This window comes from Oncorhynchus keta, unplaced genomic scaffold (genome assembly GCF_023373465.1).
Source record: "Oncorhynchus keta strain PuntledgeMale-10-30-2019 unplaced genomic scaffold, Oket_V2 Un_scaffold_1494_pilon_pilon, whole genome shotgun sequence".
In the NCBI taxonomy this organism is placed as follows: Eukaryota; Metazoa; Chordata; class Actinopteri; order Salmoniformes; family Salmonidae; genus Oncorhynchus; species Oncorhynchus keta.
This window is the reverse complement of record NW_026290796.1, coordinates 136,719-157,332: the sequence shown is the minus strand read 5'-3', so window position 1 is coordinate 157,332 and position 20,614 is coordinate 136,719. Positions and strand designations below refer to the sequence as shown.

Below are 20,614 nucleotides of genomic sequence, written 5' to 3'. Positions count from 1 at the left end.
TAACACTGTCGTTATGTATTGTTGTAGATGAGCAGTGGTATGGTTTCTCTTTTGTTGCACCATCTCTTCACAATCAATATGATCTAGAATAATTCTTAAATGTGCTTTGAGGGGACATTTTCTCACATATTTTAAAGTGATATATGGTAGATAGATCCCACTTGTCAAAGGCAGTGATGCCAAACATGTAGACATGTGAAAAGTGAAAGCAGGAACAAGTGTATGGTCTCACTAGCTCAGAGATGTGCAGTTACATGCTGTGGCCACCAGATGGAGACAACTCCCCAGTCAATGAATTACAGGGGCAGTCTTTATTATTATTATGTTAAGCACATTGAACCGCATGTGTTGTATATAATGTGCTGTATAAATAACGTTTGATTAATTGATTAAACAGAGACATGCTAAACAGTGGTCTTCTCAGGAGGATGTAACCGACAGAACATTCAGATAGAAATGTATCATGTAGAACAGAAATGATTGCCTGTCCAATAGAACAGAAATTGGTGTGAACTCTATTCAATCTATTTCTATCTGCAACGGTCAAAGTGTTTCACGTCCCTGAATACACCCCAGAAGTAGGATGAAGTTGCCCATAGACACTGATGTAAGGCCAGCTGTGTATTAGACTCCCCTAATGATTATAGACTGCCCATTTTTTTCTACTGTGTTATTGACTTGTTAATTGTTTACTCCATGTGTAACTCTGTGTTGTCTGTTCACACTGCTATGCTTTATCTTGGCCAGGTCGCAGTTGCAAATGAGAACTTGTTCTCAACTAGCCTACCTGGTTAAATAAAGGTGAAATAAAAAAAATAAAAATGATTGAGTTGTGAGTGGTGTAACCTGATCTGAGACCTGTGTCTAAGGGGGGCCATGCTGCAGGAAGTGATAGAGGAGCCTTAACAACAGAGTTGTGAGCAATGTTCCCTCTAATATTCTTTCCGGGGCTGAGCAAATGTCAGGTCCAGCACGTGTTTACTGTGGACACTGAGGCTGTACCTGCTTTAATTGACTATTTTAACAGTGGCCAAGTAGCCCAGTGTGTCTATTTGTAGACCAACCAGAGGAGCCTACCATCAAAACCATGGAGAAAATGCATCCCATAATATTTTAACATGGAAATAGCTGTTCTATCATTCAGCCTACAGTAGCAGCCAATGTGTGGTGTTCAATGTTGGCCTACATTCTATGAGACGTTTGAAAAAACATTCAGGGCTTGTTGACATGAACCTGTTTATCCACTTGTCCTTCAGACAAGGACGTGACTGAAAATGTTGTTGAGTCGTTTGATGCAAGAAACCATTTTATGAAATAAAATGCATCATTATTCTCATCCCATTATTACAGAGAATCAGACTAATTATGCTTCCCTCTGCCGATTGGCTACTTAGCTTATTCAAGCCTGTCTCAAATGCCCCTTTAAGACAAACAAGCTCTTTACCGGACTTGCTTTTCAAATGATGTCTAGAAATGCACACGTGTTGTGTCTTGTAGGAAACAATCACTCCCCTACTGCTGACTCAAACGTATCTATAACTGCGCTAATAACTCACTAACTAGCAAAGGATATGAACAAATGTGCACACGTGGCAACATGCAGCTCTCACTTTGATCTCAAAACAGCTCATCTACTCACGACCGCTGATTCTGTAAAGACAGTCACGTTCAACGTGAAGGCACAGGTATGGTAGTGGTTTATTTGCATATAGGCCTTACTGCAGCTCTGATTGGTTACGGCGCACCGGTCTGTTTAGACTACAGTATGTGCATGTCAATGCAATAGAATCCTACTCTGTTGAGTTCTGTCGACAACAAAGTCTCTTGAATCGTTGGTTTTGTTTCGGTATGTTGCATTGAAAGTAGCTAATATTGCGTTGATTCGATCACAATTCCCACAGTAAAGGGTTGATAGTGTTTAACTAACGGGGAGAACTAGACAGTTGAGGAAGGTTCAATCTCGTGCTTCTCTGCGCGGGCTGGTTTTATTTCTGCCCAGAAGCCGTCCCTGGGGAGCTGCGCACATTGGTTGTGAGTGGTGGAACCTGATCCTAGACCTGTGTCCCAGGGGGCCGTGTTGCAGGAAGTGATAGAGCAGCCTGAACAACAGCTGCTTAATGACACACAGTATCTGCTAGAAGGGGCAACAACAGCATTGAAGGAGGACAAACACTGTACAGACAAACAGGAAGTCGAACACATTTACACATGAAAAGGCAAACACATCAAACAAGTTCACTGTAAACACACAGACACTCTTTCTCTCTCCCTGTAGGTGTGTGCGCTGGTGTGTTTACGCGGGTGTGTGTGCGCTGGTGTGTTTACGCTGGTGTGTTTACGCTGTGTGTGTTTGGTGTGTGTGTGTGTGCTGGTGTGTTTACGTGTGTGTGTGCGTAGCGTTCAGCCTCATTTCCCCCCATGACTTTCGTGCTGGTTTATTGAGCTTGATTTTACAAAGCAGCTCTTCACAGACATGGCAATGTAACACATGGCAATGTATATAGACTGGCAGACAGTCTTTCAACAGCGTAGTGTGTGTTGTCTTTCATCAGTGAGTGTTTATGAGCAGTAATATAAACTGTACAAGTCAGAGAGGAACACATGGAGACCACCTGTATCTGTCTCTATTTACCTCTCTCCTTCATTGTCTCAGTCTGTCTCTCTTTACCTCTCCTTCATTGTCTCAGTCTGTCTCTTACCTCTCTCCTTCATTGTCTCAGTCTGTCTCTCTTTACCTCTCCTTCATTGTCTCAGTCTGTCTCTTACCTCTCCTTCATTGTCTCAGTCTGTCTCTTCTCTCCTTCATTGTCTCAGTCTGTCTCTCTTTACCTCTATCCTTCATTGTCTCAGTCTGTCTCTTACCTCTCTCCTTCATTGTCTCAGTCTGTCTCTCTTTACCTCTCTCCTTCATTGTCTCAGTCTGTCTCTTTTACCTCTCTCCTTCATTGTCTCAGTCTGTCTCTCTCTTTACCTCTCTCCTTCATTGTCTCAGTCTGTCTCTCTCTCTCTTTACCTCTCTCCTTCATTGTCTCAGTCTGTCTCTCTTTCTACCTGAGAAAAGAAGGTCTGACATCCTTCATTGTCTCAAACGACACTCTGGTTCTGCCCACACTGCCCTACCCTATGCTCTGACCTCTGTCCTTCTCTCCAGTCTCAGTCTGTCTCTCTTTACCTCTATCCCCTCCTCTCTCTCCATTGTCTCTCCCTTACCTCACCTCGTCATCTGTCTCTCTTTACCTCTGTCCTTCATTGTCTCCGATGTCAACAACTGTCTCTCTTTACCTCTGTCCTTCATTGTCTCAGTCTTCTTGATCCAAATCAGTCTTTCTCTTTACCTCTCTCCTTCATTGTCTCAGTCTGTCTCTCTCCTCTTTCTCATCCTTCTAGACCTCTCCTTCATTGTCTCAGATCCTCCTCCTCTCCGAGTTCATCTCTCTTTTACTCCTACCTGACAGGTGTCTCAGGTGGCGTGGCGTCTCAGCTCCACTGGTGTCCCCCAGGGCTCTGTTCTCTTTACCTCTCTCCTTCATTGTCTCAGTCTGTCCTCATTGCTATGCAGACCTCTCTCCTTCATTGTCTCTGCATGTCTGTCTCTCTTCACCACCTTCTCAGCAAGACTCTCTCTCCCGGGAAGGACTGCCCGTTCATTGTCTCAGTCTTGTGTCCTCCTCCCAGAGCGCTAAGAACTCTTTGGACAACACCCTCTTCTCAACTTCCCGTTCCTGTAGTTCATGTCTCAACATCCGCAGTCTGCCTCTCTCACTCTCTTCATTGTCTCAGTCTGTCTCCTGTTACATTAAACCCTCTCAACTCATTGTCTCAGTCTGTCTGGTGTTCACCTCTCTCATTGTTCATTCTCCACTGGCTTCCAGTTGAAGCTCGTCTCCATGGTGCTCGCCTTCGGAGCTGTCTCAGTCTCTCTCTTTACCCTCTCCCAAGGGCACTTGTCTCTGGCAGTCTGTCTCTCTGTTCTCTGCTCTGGCCCCCAATGGTCAAACTTCATTGTCAGCAGTCAATCACCACCTTCCGGAGACACCTGAAACCCCACCTGTCTCAGGAATCTCTAGGGTAAGTTTACCTCTCTCCTTCATTGTCTCAGTCTGTCTCTCTCCTTTGTTTAAGAGCGTCTGCTCTTAAATGTATGTCCTCTCTCCTTCATTGTCTCAGTCTGTCTCTCTCTTCCTTCATTCTCTCCTTCATTGTCTCAGTCTGTCTCTCTTTTTACCTCTCCTTCATTGTCTCAGTCTGTCTCTCTTTACCTCTCTCCTTCATTGTCTCAGTCTGTCTCTCTTTACCTCTCTCCTTCATTGTCTCAGTCTGTCTCTCTCTTTTACCTCTCTCCTTCATTGTCTCAGTCTGTCTCTATTTACCTCTCTCCTTCATTGTCTCAGTCTGTCTCTCTCTCTTTACTCTCTCATTCATTGTCTCAGTCTGTCTCTTACCTCTCTCCTTCATTGTCTCAGTCTGTCTCTCTTTACCTCTCCTTCATTGTCTCAGTCTGTCTCTCTACCTCTCTCCTTCATTGTCTCAGTCTGTCTCTCTTTACCTCTTCCTTCATTGTCTCAGTCTGTCTCTTCACCTGTCTCAGTCTGTCTCTCTCTTTACCTCTCTCCTTCATTGTCTCAGTCTGTCTCTCTCTTTACCTCTCTCCTTCATTGTCTCAGTCTGTCTCTCTCTTTACCTCTCTCCTTCATTGTCTCAGTCTGTCTCTCTCTCTCTTTACCTCTCTCCTTCATTGTCTCAGTCTCTCTCTTTACCTCTCTCCTTCATTGTCTCAGTCTGTCTCTCTTTACCTCTCTCCTTCATTGTCTCAGTCTGTCTCTCTTTACCTCTCTCCTTCATTGTCTCAGTCTGTCTCTCTTTACCTCTCTCCTTCATTGTCTCAGTCTGTCTCTCTTTATTTACCTCTCTCCTTCATTGTCTCAGTCTGTCTCTCTTTTACCTACTCTCTCTTCATTGTCTCAGTCTGTCTCTTTACCTCTCTCCTTCATTGTCTCAGTCTCTCTCTTTACCTCTCTCCTTCATTGTCTCAGTCTGTCTCTCTCTTTACCTCTCTCCTTCATTGTCTCAGTCTGTCTCTCTCCTCCATTGTCTCAGTCTGTCTCTCTCTTTACCTCTCTCTTCATTGTCTCAGTCTGTCTCTCTCTCCTTCATTGTCTCAGTCTGTCTCTCTCTTTACCTCTCTCCTTCATTGTCTCAGTCTGTCTCTCTCCTCTCTCCATTGTCTCAGTCTGTCTCTCTCTTTACCTCTCTCCTTCATTGTCTCAGTCTGTCTCTTTACCTCTCTCTTCATTGTCTCAGTCTGTCTCTCTTTACCTCTCTCCTTCATTGTCTCAGTCTGTCTCTCTCTTTTTACCTCTCTCCTTCATTGTCTCAGTCTGTCTGCTCTCTCTTTACCTCTCTCCTTCATTGTCTCAGTCTGTCTCTCTCTCCTTCATTGTCTCAGTCTCCTCTCTCTCCTCCTTCATTGTCTCAGTCTGTCTCTCTCTTTTTACCTCTCTCTTCATTGTCTCAGTCTGTCTCTCTCCTCTCTCCTTCATTGTCTCAGTCTGTCTCTCTCTTTACCTCTCTCCTTCATTGTCTCAGTCTGTCTCTCTCTCTCTTCATTGTCTCAGTCTGTCTCTCTTACTCCTCCTTCATTGTCTCAGTCTGTCTCTTTTACCTCTCCTCCTTCATTGTCTCAGTCTGTCTCTCTTTTTACCTCTCTCCCATTGTCTCAGTCTGTCTCTCTCTTTACCTCTCTCCTTCATTGTCTCAGTCTGTCTCTCTCTCCTCTCTCCTCATTGTCTCAGTCTGTCTCTCTCTCCTCTCCTTCATTGTCTCAGTCTGTCTCTCTTACCTCATTGTCTCAGTCTGTCTCTCTCTCCTCCATTGTCTCAGTCTGTCTCTCTCTCCTTCATTGTCTCAGTCTGTCTCTCTCTCTTCATTGTCTCAGTCCTATTCTATTCTGGGGCTGTAATAAAGGTACACACACACACACACACACACACACACACACACACACACACACACACACACACACACACACACACACACACACACATTGCAAAAAACCCCTTGAGTTAATAAAGCTGCATACAGACATGGTGTCTTTCTTAGTCAGGCAGCTCCCAAATGCAGGTGTTTCAGCCCAGCCCAGTGCTGTCTGTGGTGGAGGGGCAACCAGCGGGAATACAGAGCGTAGGCGTTACTTATCTTCTCTATAGTTGCACCGTGATTGGCTCAGTGTTCTGTCACTCATGGGGACACTATGTCACTGCCAAATCTACAGGGAGATCTAGGCAATTCAAGCTCCCTTGGGTGCTGCCATAGATTTACATTAGAAGTGCCCTTCCAAGAAGGCTCAAGGTCATTGGTCACAGATAAAATGATGTCAACTCACATTATATCTACTGTAGCTTTGATTTGACTGATCATGACAACATACTTTCATAGTCTTAGCTAGCAAGCTGGACAAGCAGTCATCATCATGAATCAAGTTGACCATCTCCCGGCAAATCCTTTTCAATCCTTGTCATATGAAGAGAAATTATAGATACGATGTATCGGTGCTCATCGGCCATTGGACATAAACATTATACAACAAGTCTGAAATCGCAAATTCAACAATGAGTGGTTTGGAAGGAATCGATGGCTAACTGCAAGCGTTGCAAAGCAATCACTCTTTAGTTTCCCCTGCCTGCTGTTCGGTGGAGAGGGTGTGTGGTCCAAGTCTGGGTTTAAGGGTTTAAACATCGGTCTGAAAGGGTCTCTTTTCCGAGTTTAAAAGGATAAACATTCACACCCAAGCTGTCAATCAATCCAGCATGACTTCTGCTGCATTCAAAACAACTGGAAACTTGGAACTAGGAAATCTCAGACTTTACTGCATTCAAGACAACTGGGAACTCTGGAAAAAAAAACCGAGCTCAGACTGTGAAAATAAGTTTAGAATTGTATTTTATATAAACTCCCATATCTACTGGGTGAAATACCACAGTGTCCCATCACAGCAGCAAGATTTGTGACCTGTTGCCACAAGAAAAGGGCAACCTATATTTATGTTAATTTATTTCCCCTTTTGTACTTTAAGTATTTGCACATCATAACAACACTGTGCATAGACATAATATGGCATTATCTATCTATTATTTTGGAACTTTTGTGAGTGTAATGTTTACTGTTCATTTTTATTGTTTATTTATCTTCTGTTTATTATCTATTTCACTTGCTTTGGCAACGTTAACATGTTTCCCCATGCCAATAAAGACCCTTGAAGTGTAAAGTTGTACAGTGACTTCAGGCTCATTATGGTGTGGCCTTGACTGGTCTCTTATAGTGAGTGTATGGCTGTGCAAACACACACACACACACTTACTGTTTCTCTCGTGCTCTCTCTCTCCGGAGAAAGGAGGACCTATGCCTCTGACGTCAATCAAAATGAATTCCATTTCCTGTCAGAGCGCGCTGATCGTTGCCTTTGTTCGCACACGCATTAGCAGCTCCAGTCCCGCGTGTAGTAAAAGACGGGTTAACCGAAAACCTTTCTCCGAGCCACCGGAGAGTGCGAGAAGAACGGAGTAAAAACAAGGTAAAAAAAAATAAATGAAAATTGTAAATAGTGTTCAGGATTTTTTTCCATTTACAAAACACTTCACCGCGGTAAGAGTCCTATAATCAGAGATGTGGTAGCTTTTTAACACTCCTAGGTCTAAATGTCACACGTTGTAGAGCACCTTAAATCTAGTTGAATATATTGGGATGTGAAGGATATTGTTCAATGTAGTAGCAATTTACTCCCCAGTTACTTTACCCCCTTCTCAGTGCTGGAACGCCAAGCGGGCCACGTGCCATTACCGGTGAATGGAACATGACGCATAGCGAACAGCGCCCTCAGAATGGCTTCGTATTGTGACGAATAGACGGAAACATTCTTCATCTGCAGGAGTACATTTAGTTGAAGGAGGGAGGGAGAAAGGGCATATTTTTGGTACGTCCAGGCTGCGCTTAGAAGGAAGGGTTACTGCGGGGCGCCTGGTGCTGCGCTGCAGCGATAGTCTGTGGTTAGGCGATACACACACACACACACACACACACACACACACACACACACACACACACACGTGGAGGCTGGTGGGAGGAGCAATAGGAACGTAAATGGAACGGAGTCAATCATGTGGTTTCCATATGTTTGACGTGTCCTATATCGTTCCATTTACTCCATTCCAGCCATAACAATGAGCCGTCCTCCAATAGCTCCTCCTACCAGCCTCCTCTGACACACACACAGTGAGACTGTTCCCAGTAGCCAGGGGGTTCCTGGTGAAGTGATTCTGGGACATTCTGAACTCAATCACATTGCCAGGGATTTCCAATGGCTGGGAGGGAAACTCTACACAGAGCCTGGAAACCTGATACAGTAGGAATATCTGGCAACTCATTCATTCATACCCATTCAGCTACCCAGACCTGGAAACCTGATACAGTAGGAATATCTGGCAACTCATTCATTCATACCCATTCAGCTACCCAGACCTGGAAACCTGATACAGTAGGAATATCTGGCAACTCATTCATTCATACCCATTCAGCTACCCAGACCTGGAAACCTGATACAGTAGGAATATCTGGCAACTCATTCATTCATACCCATTCAGCTACCCAGACCTGGAAACCTGATACAGTAGGAATATCTGGCAACTCATTCATTCATACCCATTCAGCTACCCAGACCTGGAAACCTGATACAGTAGGGCAATATCTGGCAACTCATTCATTCATACCCATTCAGCTACCCAGACCTGGAAACCTGATACAGTAGGAATATCTGGCAACTCATTCATTCATACCCATTCAGCTACCCAGACCTGGAAACCTGATACAGTAGGAATATCTGGCAACTCATTCATTCATACCCATTCAGCTACCCAGACCTGGAAACCTGATACAGTAGGAATATCTGGCAACTCATTCATTCATACCCATTCAGCTACCCAGACCTGGAAACCTGATACAGTAGGAATATCTGGCAACTCATTCATTCATACCCATTCAGCTACCCAGACCTGGAAACCTGATACAGTAGGAATATCTGGCAACTCATTCATTCATACCCATTCAGCTACCCAGACCTGGAAACCTGATACAGTAGGAATATCTGGCAACTCATTCATTCATACCATTCAGCTACCCAGACCTGGAAACCTGATACATCTGTAGGAATATCTGGCAACTCATTCATTCATACCCATTCAGCTACCCAGACCTGGAAACCTGATACAGTAGGAATATCTGGCAACTCATTCATTCATACCCATTCAGCTACCCAGACCTGGAAACCTGATACAGTAGGAATATCTGGCAACTCATTCATTCATACCCATTCAGCTACCCAGACCTGGAAACCTGATACAGTAGGAATATCTGGCAACTCATTCATTCATACCCATTCAGCTACCCAGACCTGGAAACCTGATACAGTAGGAATATCTGGCAACTCATTCATTCATACCCATTCAGCTACCCAGACCTGGAAACCTGATACAGTAGGAATATCTGGCAACTCATTCATTCATACCCATTCAGCTACCCAGACCTGGAAACCTGATACTGTAGGAATATCTGGCAACTCATTCATTCATACCCATTCAGCTACCCAGACCTGGAAACCTGATACAGTAGGAATATCTGGCAACTCATTCATTCATACCCATTCAGCTACCCAGACCTGGAAACCTGATACAGTAGGAATATCTGGCAACTCATTCATTCATACCCATTCAGCTACCCAGACCTGGAAACCTGATACAGTAGGAATATCTGGCAACTCATTCATTCATACCCATTCAGCTACCCAGACCTGGAAACCTGATACAGTAGGAATATCTGGCAACTCATTCATTCATACCCATTCAGCTACCCAGACCTGGAAACCTGATACAGTAGGAATATCTGGCAACTCATTCATTCATACCCATTCAGCTACCCAGACCTGGAAACCTGATACAGTAGGAATATCTGGCAACTCATTCATTCATACCCATTCAGCTACCCAGACCTGGAAACCTGATACAGTAGGAATATCTGGCAACTCATTCATTCATACCCATTCAGCTACCCAGACCTGGAAACCTGATACAATAGGAATATCTGGCAACTCATTCATTCATACCCATTCAGCTACCCAGACCTGGAAACCTGATACAGTAGGAATATCTGGCAACTCATTCATTCATACCCATTCAGCTACCCAGACCTGGAAACCTGATACAATAGGAATATCTGGCAACTCATTCATTCATACCCATTCAGCTACCCAGACCTGGAAACCTGATACAGTAGGAATATCTGGCAACTCATTCATTCATACCCATTCAGCTACCCAGACCTGGAAACCTGATACAGTAGGAATATCTGGCAACTCATTCATTCATACCCATTCAGCTACCCAGACCTGGAAACCTGATACAGTAGGAATATCTGGCAACTCATTCATTCATACCCATTCAGCTACTCAGACCTGGAAACCTGATACATTCAATATCTGGCAACTCATTCATTCATACTCATTCAGCTACCCAGACCTGGAAACCTGATACAGTAGGAATATCTGGCAACTCATTCATTCATACCCATTCAGCTACCCAGACCTGGAAACCTGATACAGTAGGAATATCTGGCAACTCATTCATTCATACTCATTCAGCTACCCAGACCTGGAAACCTGATACAGTAGGAATATCTGGCAACTCATTCATTCATACTCATTCAGCTACCCAGACCTGGAAACCTGATACAGTAGGAATATCTGGCAACTCATTCATTCATACTCATTCAGCTACCAGACCTGGAAACCTGATACAGTAGGAATATCTGGCAACTCATTCATTCATACCCATTCATTCTACCCAGACCTGGAAACCTGATACAATAGGAATATCTGGCATTCATTCATACTCATTCAGCTACCCAGACCTGGAAACCTGATACAGTAGGAATATCTGGCAACTCATTCATTCATACTCATTCAGCTACCCAGACCTGGAAACCTGATACAGTAGGAATATCTGGCAACTCATTCATTCATACTCATTCAGCTACCCAGACCTGGAAACCTGATACAGTAGGAATATCTGGCAACTCATTCATTCATACCCATTCAGCTACCCAGACCTGGAAACCTGATACAGTAGGAATATCTGGCAACTCATTCATTCATACCCATTCAGCTACCCAGACCTGGAAACCTGATACAGTAGGAATATCTGGCAACTCATTCATTCATACCCATTCAGCTACTCAGACCTGGAAACCTGATACAGTAGGAATATCTGGCAACTCATTCATTCATACCCATTCAGCTACCCAGACCTGGAAACCTGATACAGTAGGAATATCTGGCAACTCATTCATTCATACCCATTCAGCTACCCAGACCTGGAAACCTGATACAGTAGGAATATCTGGCAACTCATTCATTCATACCTTCAGCTACCCAGACTGGAAACCTGATAGGAATATCTGGCAACTCATTCATTCATACCCATTCAGCTACCCAGACCTGGAAACCTGATACAATAGGAATATCTGGCAACTCATTCATTCATACCCATTCAGCTACCCAGACCTGGAAACCTGATACTGTAGGAATATCTGGCAACTCATTCATTCATACTCATTCAGCTACCCAGACCTGGAAACCTGATACAATAGGAATATCTGGCAACTCATTCATTCATACTCATTCAGCTACCCAGACCTGGAAACCTGATACAGTAGGAATATCTGGCAACTCATTCATTCATACCATTCAGCTACCCAGACCTGGAAACCTGATACAGTAGGAATATCTGGCAACTCATTCATTCATACCTTCAGCTACCCAGACCTGGAAACCTGATACAGTAGGAATATCTGGCAACTCATTCATTCATACCCATTCAGCTACCCAGACCTGGAAACCTGATACAGTAGGAATATCTGGCAACTCATTCATTCATACTCATTCAGCTACCCAGACCTGGAAACCTGATACAATAGGAATATCTGGCAACTCATTCATTCATACCCATTCAGCTACCAGGCCTGGAAACCTGATACAGTAGGAATATCTGGCAACTCATTCATTCATACCTCATTCAGCTACCCAGACCTGGAAACCTGATACAGTAGGAATATCTGGCAACTCATTCATTCATACTATTCAGCTACCCAGACCTGGAAACCTGATACAGTAGGAATATCTGGCAACTCATTCATTCATACCATTCAGCTACCCAGACCTGGAAACCTGATACAGTAGGAATATCTGGCAACTCATTCATTCATACCCATTCAGCTACCCAGACCTGGAAACCTGATACAGTAGGAATATCTGGCAACTCATTCATTCATACCATTCAGCTACCTCAGACCTGGAAACCTGATACAGTAGGAATATCTGGCAACTCATTCATTCATACCCATTCAGCTACCCAGACCTGGAAACCTGATACAATAGGAATATCTGCAACTCATTCATTCATACTCATTCAGCTACCCAGACCTGGAAACCTGATACAGTAGGAATATCTGGCAACTCATTCATTCATACCCATTCAGCTACCCAGACCTGGAAACCTGATACAGTAGGAATATCTGGCAACTCATTCATTCATACTCATTCAGCTACCCAGACCTGGAAACCTGATACAGTAGGAATATCTGGCAACTCATTCATTCATACTCATTCAGCTACCCAGACCTGGAAACCTGATACAGTAGGAATATCTGGCAACTCATTCATTCATACTCATTCAGCTACCCAGACCTGGAAACCTGATACAGTAGGAATATCTGGCAACTCATTCATTCATACTCATTCAGCTACTCAGACCTGGAAACCTGATACAGTAGGAATATCTGGCAACTCATTCATTCATACCTATTCAGCTACCCAGACCTGGAAACCTGATACAGTAGGAATATCTGGCAACTCATTCATTCATACCAGCTAGCTACCCAGACCTGGAAACCTGATACAGTAGGAATATCTGGCAACTCATTCATTCATACTCATTCAGCTACCCAGACCTGGAAACCTGATACAGTAGGAATATCTGGCAACTCATTCATTCATACCCATTCAGCTACCCAGACCTGGAAACCTGATACAGTAGGAATATCTGGCAACTCATTCATTCATACTCATTCAGCTACTCAGACCTGGAAACCTGATACCTAGGAATATCTGGCAACTCATTCATTCATACCCATTCAGCTACCCAGACCTGGAAACCTGATACAATAGGAATATCTGGCAACTCATTCATTCATACTCATTCAGCTACCCAGACCTGGAAACCTGATACAGTAGGAATATCTGGCAACTCATTCATTCAACCCATTCAGCTACCCAGACCTGGAAACCTGATACAGTAGGAATATCTGGCAACTCATTCATTCATACTCATTCAGCTACCCAGACCTGGAAACCTGATACAGTAGGAATATCTGGCAACTCATTCATTCATACTCATTCAGCTACCCAGACCTGGAAACCTGATACAGTAGGAATATCTGGCAACTCATTCATTCATACCTTCAGCTACCCAGACCTGGAAACCTGACAGTAGGAATATCTGGCAACTCATTCATTCATACCATTCAGCTACCCAGACCTGGAAACCTGATACAGTAGGAATATCTGGCAACTCATTCATTCATACCCATTCAGCTACCCAGACCTGGAAACCTGATACAGTAGGAATATCTGGCAACTCATTCATTCATACCTATTCCTACCCAGACCTGGAAACCTGATACAGTAGGAATATCTGGCAACTCATTCATTCATACCATTCAGCTACCCAGACCTGGAAACCTGATACAGTAGGAATATCTGGCAACTCATTCATTCATACTCATTCAGCTACCCAGACCTGGAAACCTGATACTGTAGGAATATCTGGCAACTCATTCATTCATACCTCATTCAGCTACCCAGACCTGGAAACCTGATACAGTAGGAATATCTGGCAACTCATTCATTCATACCCATTCAGCTACCCAGACCTGGAAACCTGATACTGTAGGAATATCTGGCAACTCATTCATTCATACCTTCAGCTACCCAGACCTGGTGATACCTGGCAACTCATTCATTCATACCTTCAGCTACCCAGACCTGGAAACCTGATACAGTAGGAATATCTGGCAACTCATTCATTCATACTCATTCAGCTACCCAGACCTGGAAACCTGATACTGTAGGAATATCTGGCAACTCATTCATTCATACTCATTCAGCTACCCAGACCTGGAAACCTGATACAGTAGGAATATCTGGCAACTCATTCATTCATACCTTCAGCTACCCAGACCTGGAAACCTATACCTGGCAACTCATTCATTCATACCCATTCAGCTACCCAGACCTGGAAACCTGATACAGTAGGAATATCTGGCAACTCATTCATTCATACCTTCAGCTACCCAGACCTGGAAACCTGATACTGTAGGAATATCTGGCAACTCATTCATTCATACCCATTCAGCTACCCAGACCTGGAAACCTGATACAGTAGGAATATCTGGCAACTCATTCATTCATACCATTCAGCTACCCAGACCTGGAAACCTGATACTGTAGGAATATCTGGCAACTCATTCATTCATACCCATTCAGCTACCCAGACCTGGAAACCTGATACAGTAGGAATATCTGGCAACTCATTCATTCATACCCATTCAGCTACCCAGACCTGGTAACCTGATACAGTAGGAATATCTGGCAACTCATTCATTCATACTCATTCAGCTACCTGGAAACCTGATACAGTAGGAATATCTGGCAACTCATTCATTCATACCCATTCAGCTACTCAGACCTGGAAACCTGATACAGTAGGAATATCTGGCAACTCATTCATTCATACTCATTCAGCTACCCAGACCTGGAAACCTGATACAGTAGGAATATCTGGCAACTCATTCATTCATACTCATTCAGCTACCCAGACCTGGAAACCTGATACAGTAGGAATATCTGGCAACTCATTCATTCATACCTTCAGCTTACCCAGACCTGGAAACCTGATACAGTAGGAATATCTGGCAACTCATTCATTCATACTCATTCAGCTACCCAGACCTGGAAACCTGATACAGTAGGAATATCTGGCAACTCATTCATTCATACCCATTCAGCTACCCAGACCTGGAAACCTGATACAGTAGGAATATCTGGCAACTCATTCATTCATACCCATTCAGCTACCCAGACCTGGAAACCTGATACTGTAGGAATATCTGGCAACTCATTCATTCATACTCATTCAGCTAACCTGGAAACCTGATACAGTAGGAATATCTGGCAACTCATTCATTCATACTCATTCAGCTACCCAGACCTGGAAACCTGATACAGTAGGAATATCTGGCAACTCATTCATTCATACTCATTCAGCTACCCAGACCTGGTAACCTGATACCTATAGGAATATCTGGCAACTCATTCATTCATACCCATTCAGCTACCCAGACCTGGAAACCTGATACTGTAGGAATATCTGGCAACTCATTCATTCATACCCATTCAGCTACCCAGACCTGGAAACCTGATACCTGGTAACTCATTCATTCATACCTTCATACCCAGACCTGGAAACCTGATACAGTAGGAATATCTGGCAACTCATTCATTCATACTCATTCAGCTACCCAGACCTGGAAACCTGATACTGTAGGAATATCTGGCAACTCATTCATTCATACTCATTCAGCTACCCAGACCTGGAAACCTGATACTTAGGAATATCTGGCAACTCATTCATTCATACCCATTCAGCTACCCAGACCTGGAAACCTGATACTGTAGGAATATCTGGCAACTCATTCATTCATACCCATTCAGCTACCCAGACCTGGAAACCTGATACATAGGAATATCTGGCAACTCATTCATTCATACCCATTCCTGACCTGGAAACCTGATACTGTATCACTCATATTCATACCTGTCAGGGATTTTCAGTGGCTCTGGGGCTAGGAATAACTGAAACCTGGCAACCTCATTTAGCCTGTAGGCTACCTGACCTGGCAAACCTGATACAGTAGGTAATACAATACTGGACCTGGAAACCTGATACAGTAGGACACTCACATTCATAAACCAACACCTGGAAACCTTGGAATATCTGGCAACTTTCATTCCAGTTCTCTGCTGCCTGTGACTGGAACAAATTGCAAAACTCATCCTGAAGACCTGGAGACTTTATCTGGCCCTCACCATTCAAACATCTGCTATCTGAGCAGCTAACCTAGATCCTGCAGCCTGTACACCTATCGGAAATAGCCCACCTTTTTCCTACCTCATTAACTGTTTTTATTGACTTTTCTGCTCTTTTGCACACCAATATCTCTACCTGTACATGACCATCTAGATCATTTATCACCCAGTGTTAATCTGCAAAATTGTAATTATTGGCCTACTGGCTCCTCATACCTTTTGCACACCTGGAATGTATATAGACTCCCTTTTTTTCTACTGTGTTATTGACTTGTTAATTGTTTACTCCATGTAACTCTGTACCTGTCTGTTCACACTGCTATGCTTTATCTTGGCCAGGTCGCAGTTGCAAATGAGAACTGGTCTCAACTAGCCTACCTGGTTAACCTAAAATAAAAATAACATTTTAAACCTACACATGGGCACCTCATATTAACCTACACTTGGACCTGGCTAACCTCATATTAACCTGGACCTGGCAACCTCATATTAACCTGGACCTGGCAACCTCATATTAACCTGGACCTGGCAACCTCATATTAACCTGGACCTGGCAACCTCATATTAACCTATACCTGGACCTGGCAACCTCACTCATTAAACAACCTGGACCTGGCAACCTCATATTAACCTATACCTGGTAACCTCACGGTGGTAACCTCACATTAACCTATACCTGGTAACCTGGTAACCTATACCTGGACCTGGTAACCTCACATTAACCTATACCTGGTAACCTCATATTAACCTATACCTGGTAACCTCACATTAACCTATACCTGGACCTGGTAACCTCATATTAACCTATACCTGGTAACCTCACATTAACCTATACCTGGACCTGGTAACCTCATATTAACCTATACCTGGTAACCTCATATTAACCTATACCTGGTAACCTCATATTAACCTATACCTGGTAACCTCATATTAACCTATACCTGGACCTGGCAACCTCATATTAACCTATACCTGGTACCTGGCAACCTCAAACCTCATTAACCTGGACCTGGTAACCTCACATTAACCTATACCTGGTAACCTCACATTAACCTATACCTGGTAACCTCACATTAACCTATACCTGGTAACCTCACATTAACCTATACCTGGTAACCTGGTAACCTCACATTAACCTATACCTGGTAACCTCATTAACCTATACCTGGTAACCTCATTACCTGGACCTGGTAACCTCATTAACCTATACCTGGTAACCTCACATTAACCATACCTGGACCTGGTAACCTCACATTAACCTATACCTGGTAACCTCACATTAACCTATACCTGGACCTGGTAACCTCATATTAACCTATACCTGGAACCTGGTAACCTATACCTGGTAACCTCATATTAACCTATACCTGGTAACCTCACATTAACCTATACCTGGTGGTAACCTCATTAACCTATACCTGGTAACCTCACATTAACCTATACCTGGTAACCTCACATTAACCTGGACCTGGTAACCTCACATTAACCTATACCTGGTAACCTCACATTAACCTATACCTGGTAACCTCATATTAACCTATACCTGGACCTGGTAACCTATACCTGGACCTGGTAACCTCATTTAACCTATACCTGGACCTGGTAACCTCACATTAACCTATACCTGGGTAACCTCACATTAACCTATACCTGGTAACCACATTAACCTAACCTGGACCTGGTAACCTCACATTAACCTATACCTGGACCTGGTAACCTCATTATTAACCTGGACCTGGTAACCTCACATTAACCTGGACCTGGAACCTCACATTAACCTGGACCTGGTAACCTCACATTAACCTATACCTGGTAACCTCACATTAACCTATACCTGGTAACCTCACATTAACCTATACCTGGACCTGGTAACCTCACATTAACCTATACCTGGTAACCTCACGTTAACCTATACCTACCTGGTAACCTCATATTAACCTATACCTGGTAACCTCACATTAACCTATACCTGGACCTGGTAACCTCATATTAACCTATACCTGGACCTGGTAACCTCATATTAACCTATACCTGGGTAACCTCACATTAACCTATGACCTGGTAACCTCACATTAACCTATACCTGGTAACCTCACATTAACCTATACCTGGTAACCTCATTAACCTATACCTGGTAACCTCACATTAACCTATACCTGGGTAACCTCACATTAACCTATACCTGGACCTGGTAACCTCACATTAACCTATACCTGGTAACCTCACATTAACCTATACCTGGTAACCTCACATTAACCTATACCTGGACCTGGTAACCTCACATTAACCTATACCTGGTAACCTCACGTTAACATATACCTGGTAACCTCATATTAACCTATACCTGGTAACCTCATATTAACCTATACCTGGTAACCTCATATTAACCTATACCTGGTAACCTCACATTAACCTATACCTGGTAACCTCATTAACCTATACCTGGTAACCTCACATTAACCTATACCTGGACACCTCACATTAACATATACCTGGTAACCTCACGTTAACCTATACCTGGTAACCTCATATTAACCTATACCTGGTAACCTCATATTAACCTATACCTGGTAACCTCATATTAACCTATACCTGGTAACCTCATATTAACCTATACCTGGTAACCTCATTAACCTATACCTGGTAACCTCACATTAACCTATACCTGGTAACCTCATTAACCTATACCTGGTAACCTCACATTAACCTATACCTGGTAACCTCACATTAACCTATACCTGGTAACCTCACGTTAACCTATACCTGGTAACCTCATATTAACCTATACCTGGTAACCTCATATTAACCTATACCTGGTAACCTCACATTAACCTATACCTGGTAACCTCACATTAACCTATACCTGGTAACCTCACATTAACCTATACCTGGTAACCTCACGTTAACCTATACCTGGTAACCTCACGTTAACCTATACCTGGTAACCTCACGTTAACCTATACCTGGTAACCTCATATTAACCTGGACCTGCTAACCTCACATTAACCTATACCTGGACACCTCACATTAACCTATACCTGGTAACCTCACGTTAACCTATACCTGGTAACCTCATATTAACCTATACCTGGTAACCTCACATTAACCTATACCTGGACCTGGTAACCTCACATTAACCTATACCTGGTAACCTCATATTAACCTGGACCTGCTAACCTCACATTAACCTATACCTGGTAACCTCACGTTAACCTATACCTGGTAACCTCTAACCTATACCTGGTAACCTCACGTTAACCTATACCTGGTAACCTCACGTTAACCTATACCTGGTAACCTCACGTTAACCTATACCTGGTAACCTCACGTTAACCTATACCTGGTAACCTCACGTTAACCTATACCTGGTAACCTCACATTAACCTATACCTGGACACCTCACATTAACATATACCTGGTAACCTCACGTTAACCTATACCTGGTAACCTCACATTAACCTATACCTGGTAACCTCACATTAACCTATACCTGGACCTGGTAACCTCACATTAACCTATACCTGGTAACCTCATATTAACCTATACCTGGTAACCTCACATTAACCTATACCTGGTAACCTCACATTAACCTATACCTGGTAACCTCACATTAACCTATACCTGGACCTGGTAACCTCACATTAACCTATACCTGGTAACCTCACGTTAACCTATACCTGGTAACCTCACGTTAACCTATACCTGGACCTGGTAACCTCACATTAACCTATACCTGGTAACCTCACCTATACCTGGTAACCTCACCTATTGGTAACCTATACCTGGACCTGGTAACCTCATATTAACCTATACCTGGTAACCTCATATTAACCTATACCTGGACACCTCACGTTAACCTATACCTGGACACCTCATTAACCTATACCTGGTAACCTCATATTAACCTGGACCTGGAAACACCTGATGCTGTATCATATAATCAACCATTATGTTTCCTCTCCCCTCTCGGTGCTGCTGGTGTAGTGTGAGGTGTAACCCTGTCCTCTGTAGCAATGGGACTTCGCCCACATGTGACGTGTGGGTGTGTCTCATGTTCACGGTGGCTAAATGACATTGCCCAGGGGGGTTCTATGTGCTGGAGGTCCATCAGTGTCCCCCTATAATAATAGATGCCATTTAGCAGATTCTTTTATCCAAAGCCACTCACAGTCATGGATACATTGTATGTATCGATCCCACTATCCTTCCCTTGAAAGCACCATGCTCTAACTGAGCTACAGAGTCTCTCTCTCTCACACACACACACACACACACACACACACACACACTCTGAGCTACAGAGTCTCTCTCTCTCACACACACACACACACACACAGCTACAGAGTCACACACACACACACACACACA

The 20,614-nt window shown here is 43.5% G+C and overlaps 2 long non-coding RNA genes across 4 annotated transcripts; both read right to left on the bottom strand.

Annotated features, from left to right (window-relative positions):
• Nucleotides 1-2,543: 2,543 nt before the first annotated feature.
• On the bottom strand, nt 2,544-4,867 carry LOC127927534 (uncharacterized). Of its 2 annotated transcripts, none has more exons than XR_008127967.1 (3): nt 4,758-4,867; nt 4,644-4,723; nt 2,544-2,766 (listed from the first exon to the last, which is right to left on the bottom strand). It is a non-coding gene; the product is annotated as an uncharacterized LOC127927534 (long non-coding RNA). The 2 variants fall into 2 exon arrangements; XR_008127968.1 differs by having other exon boundaries at nt 2,544-2,699.
• A 9,164-nt stretch (nt 4,868-14,031) lies between these two features.
• Nucleotides 14,032-15,703, bottom strand: LOC127927520 (uncharacterized). Of its 2 annotated transcripts, none has more exons than XR_008127896.1 (3): nt 15,627-15,703; nt 14,637-14,662; nt 14,032-14,079 (listed from the first exon to the last, which is right to left on the bottom strand). It is a non-coding gene; the product is annotated as an uncharacterized LOC127927520 (long non-coding RNA). The 2 variants fall into 2 exon arrangements; XR_008127897.1 differs by lacking the exon at nt 14,637-14,662 and adding an exon at nt 14,506-14,531.
• Between the last annotated feature and the right edge of the window lie 4,911 nt (nt 15,704-20,614).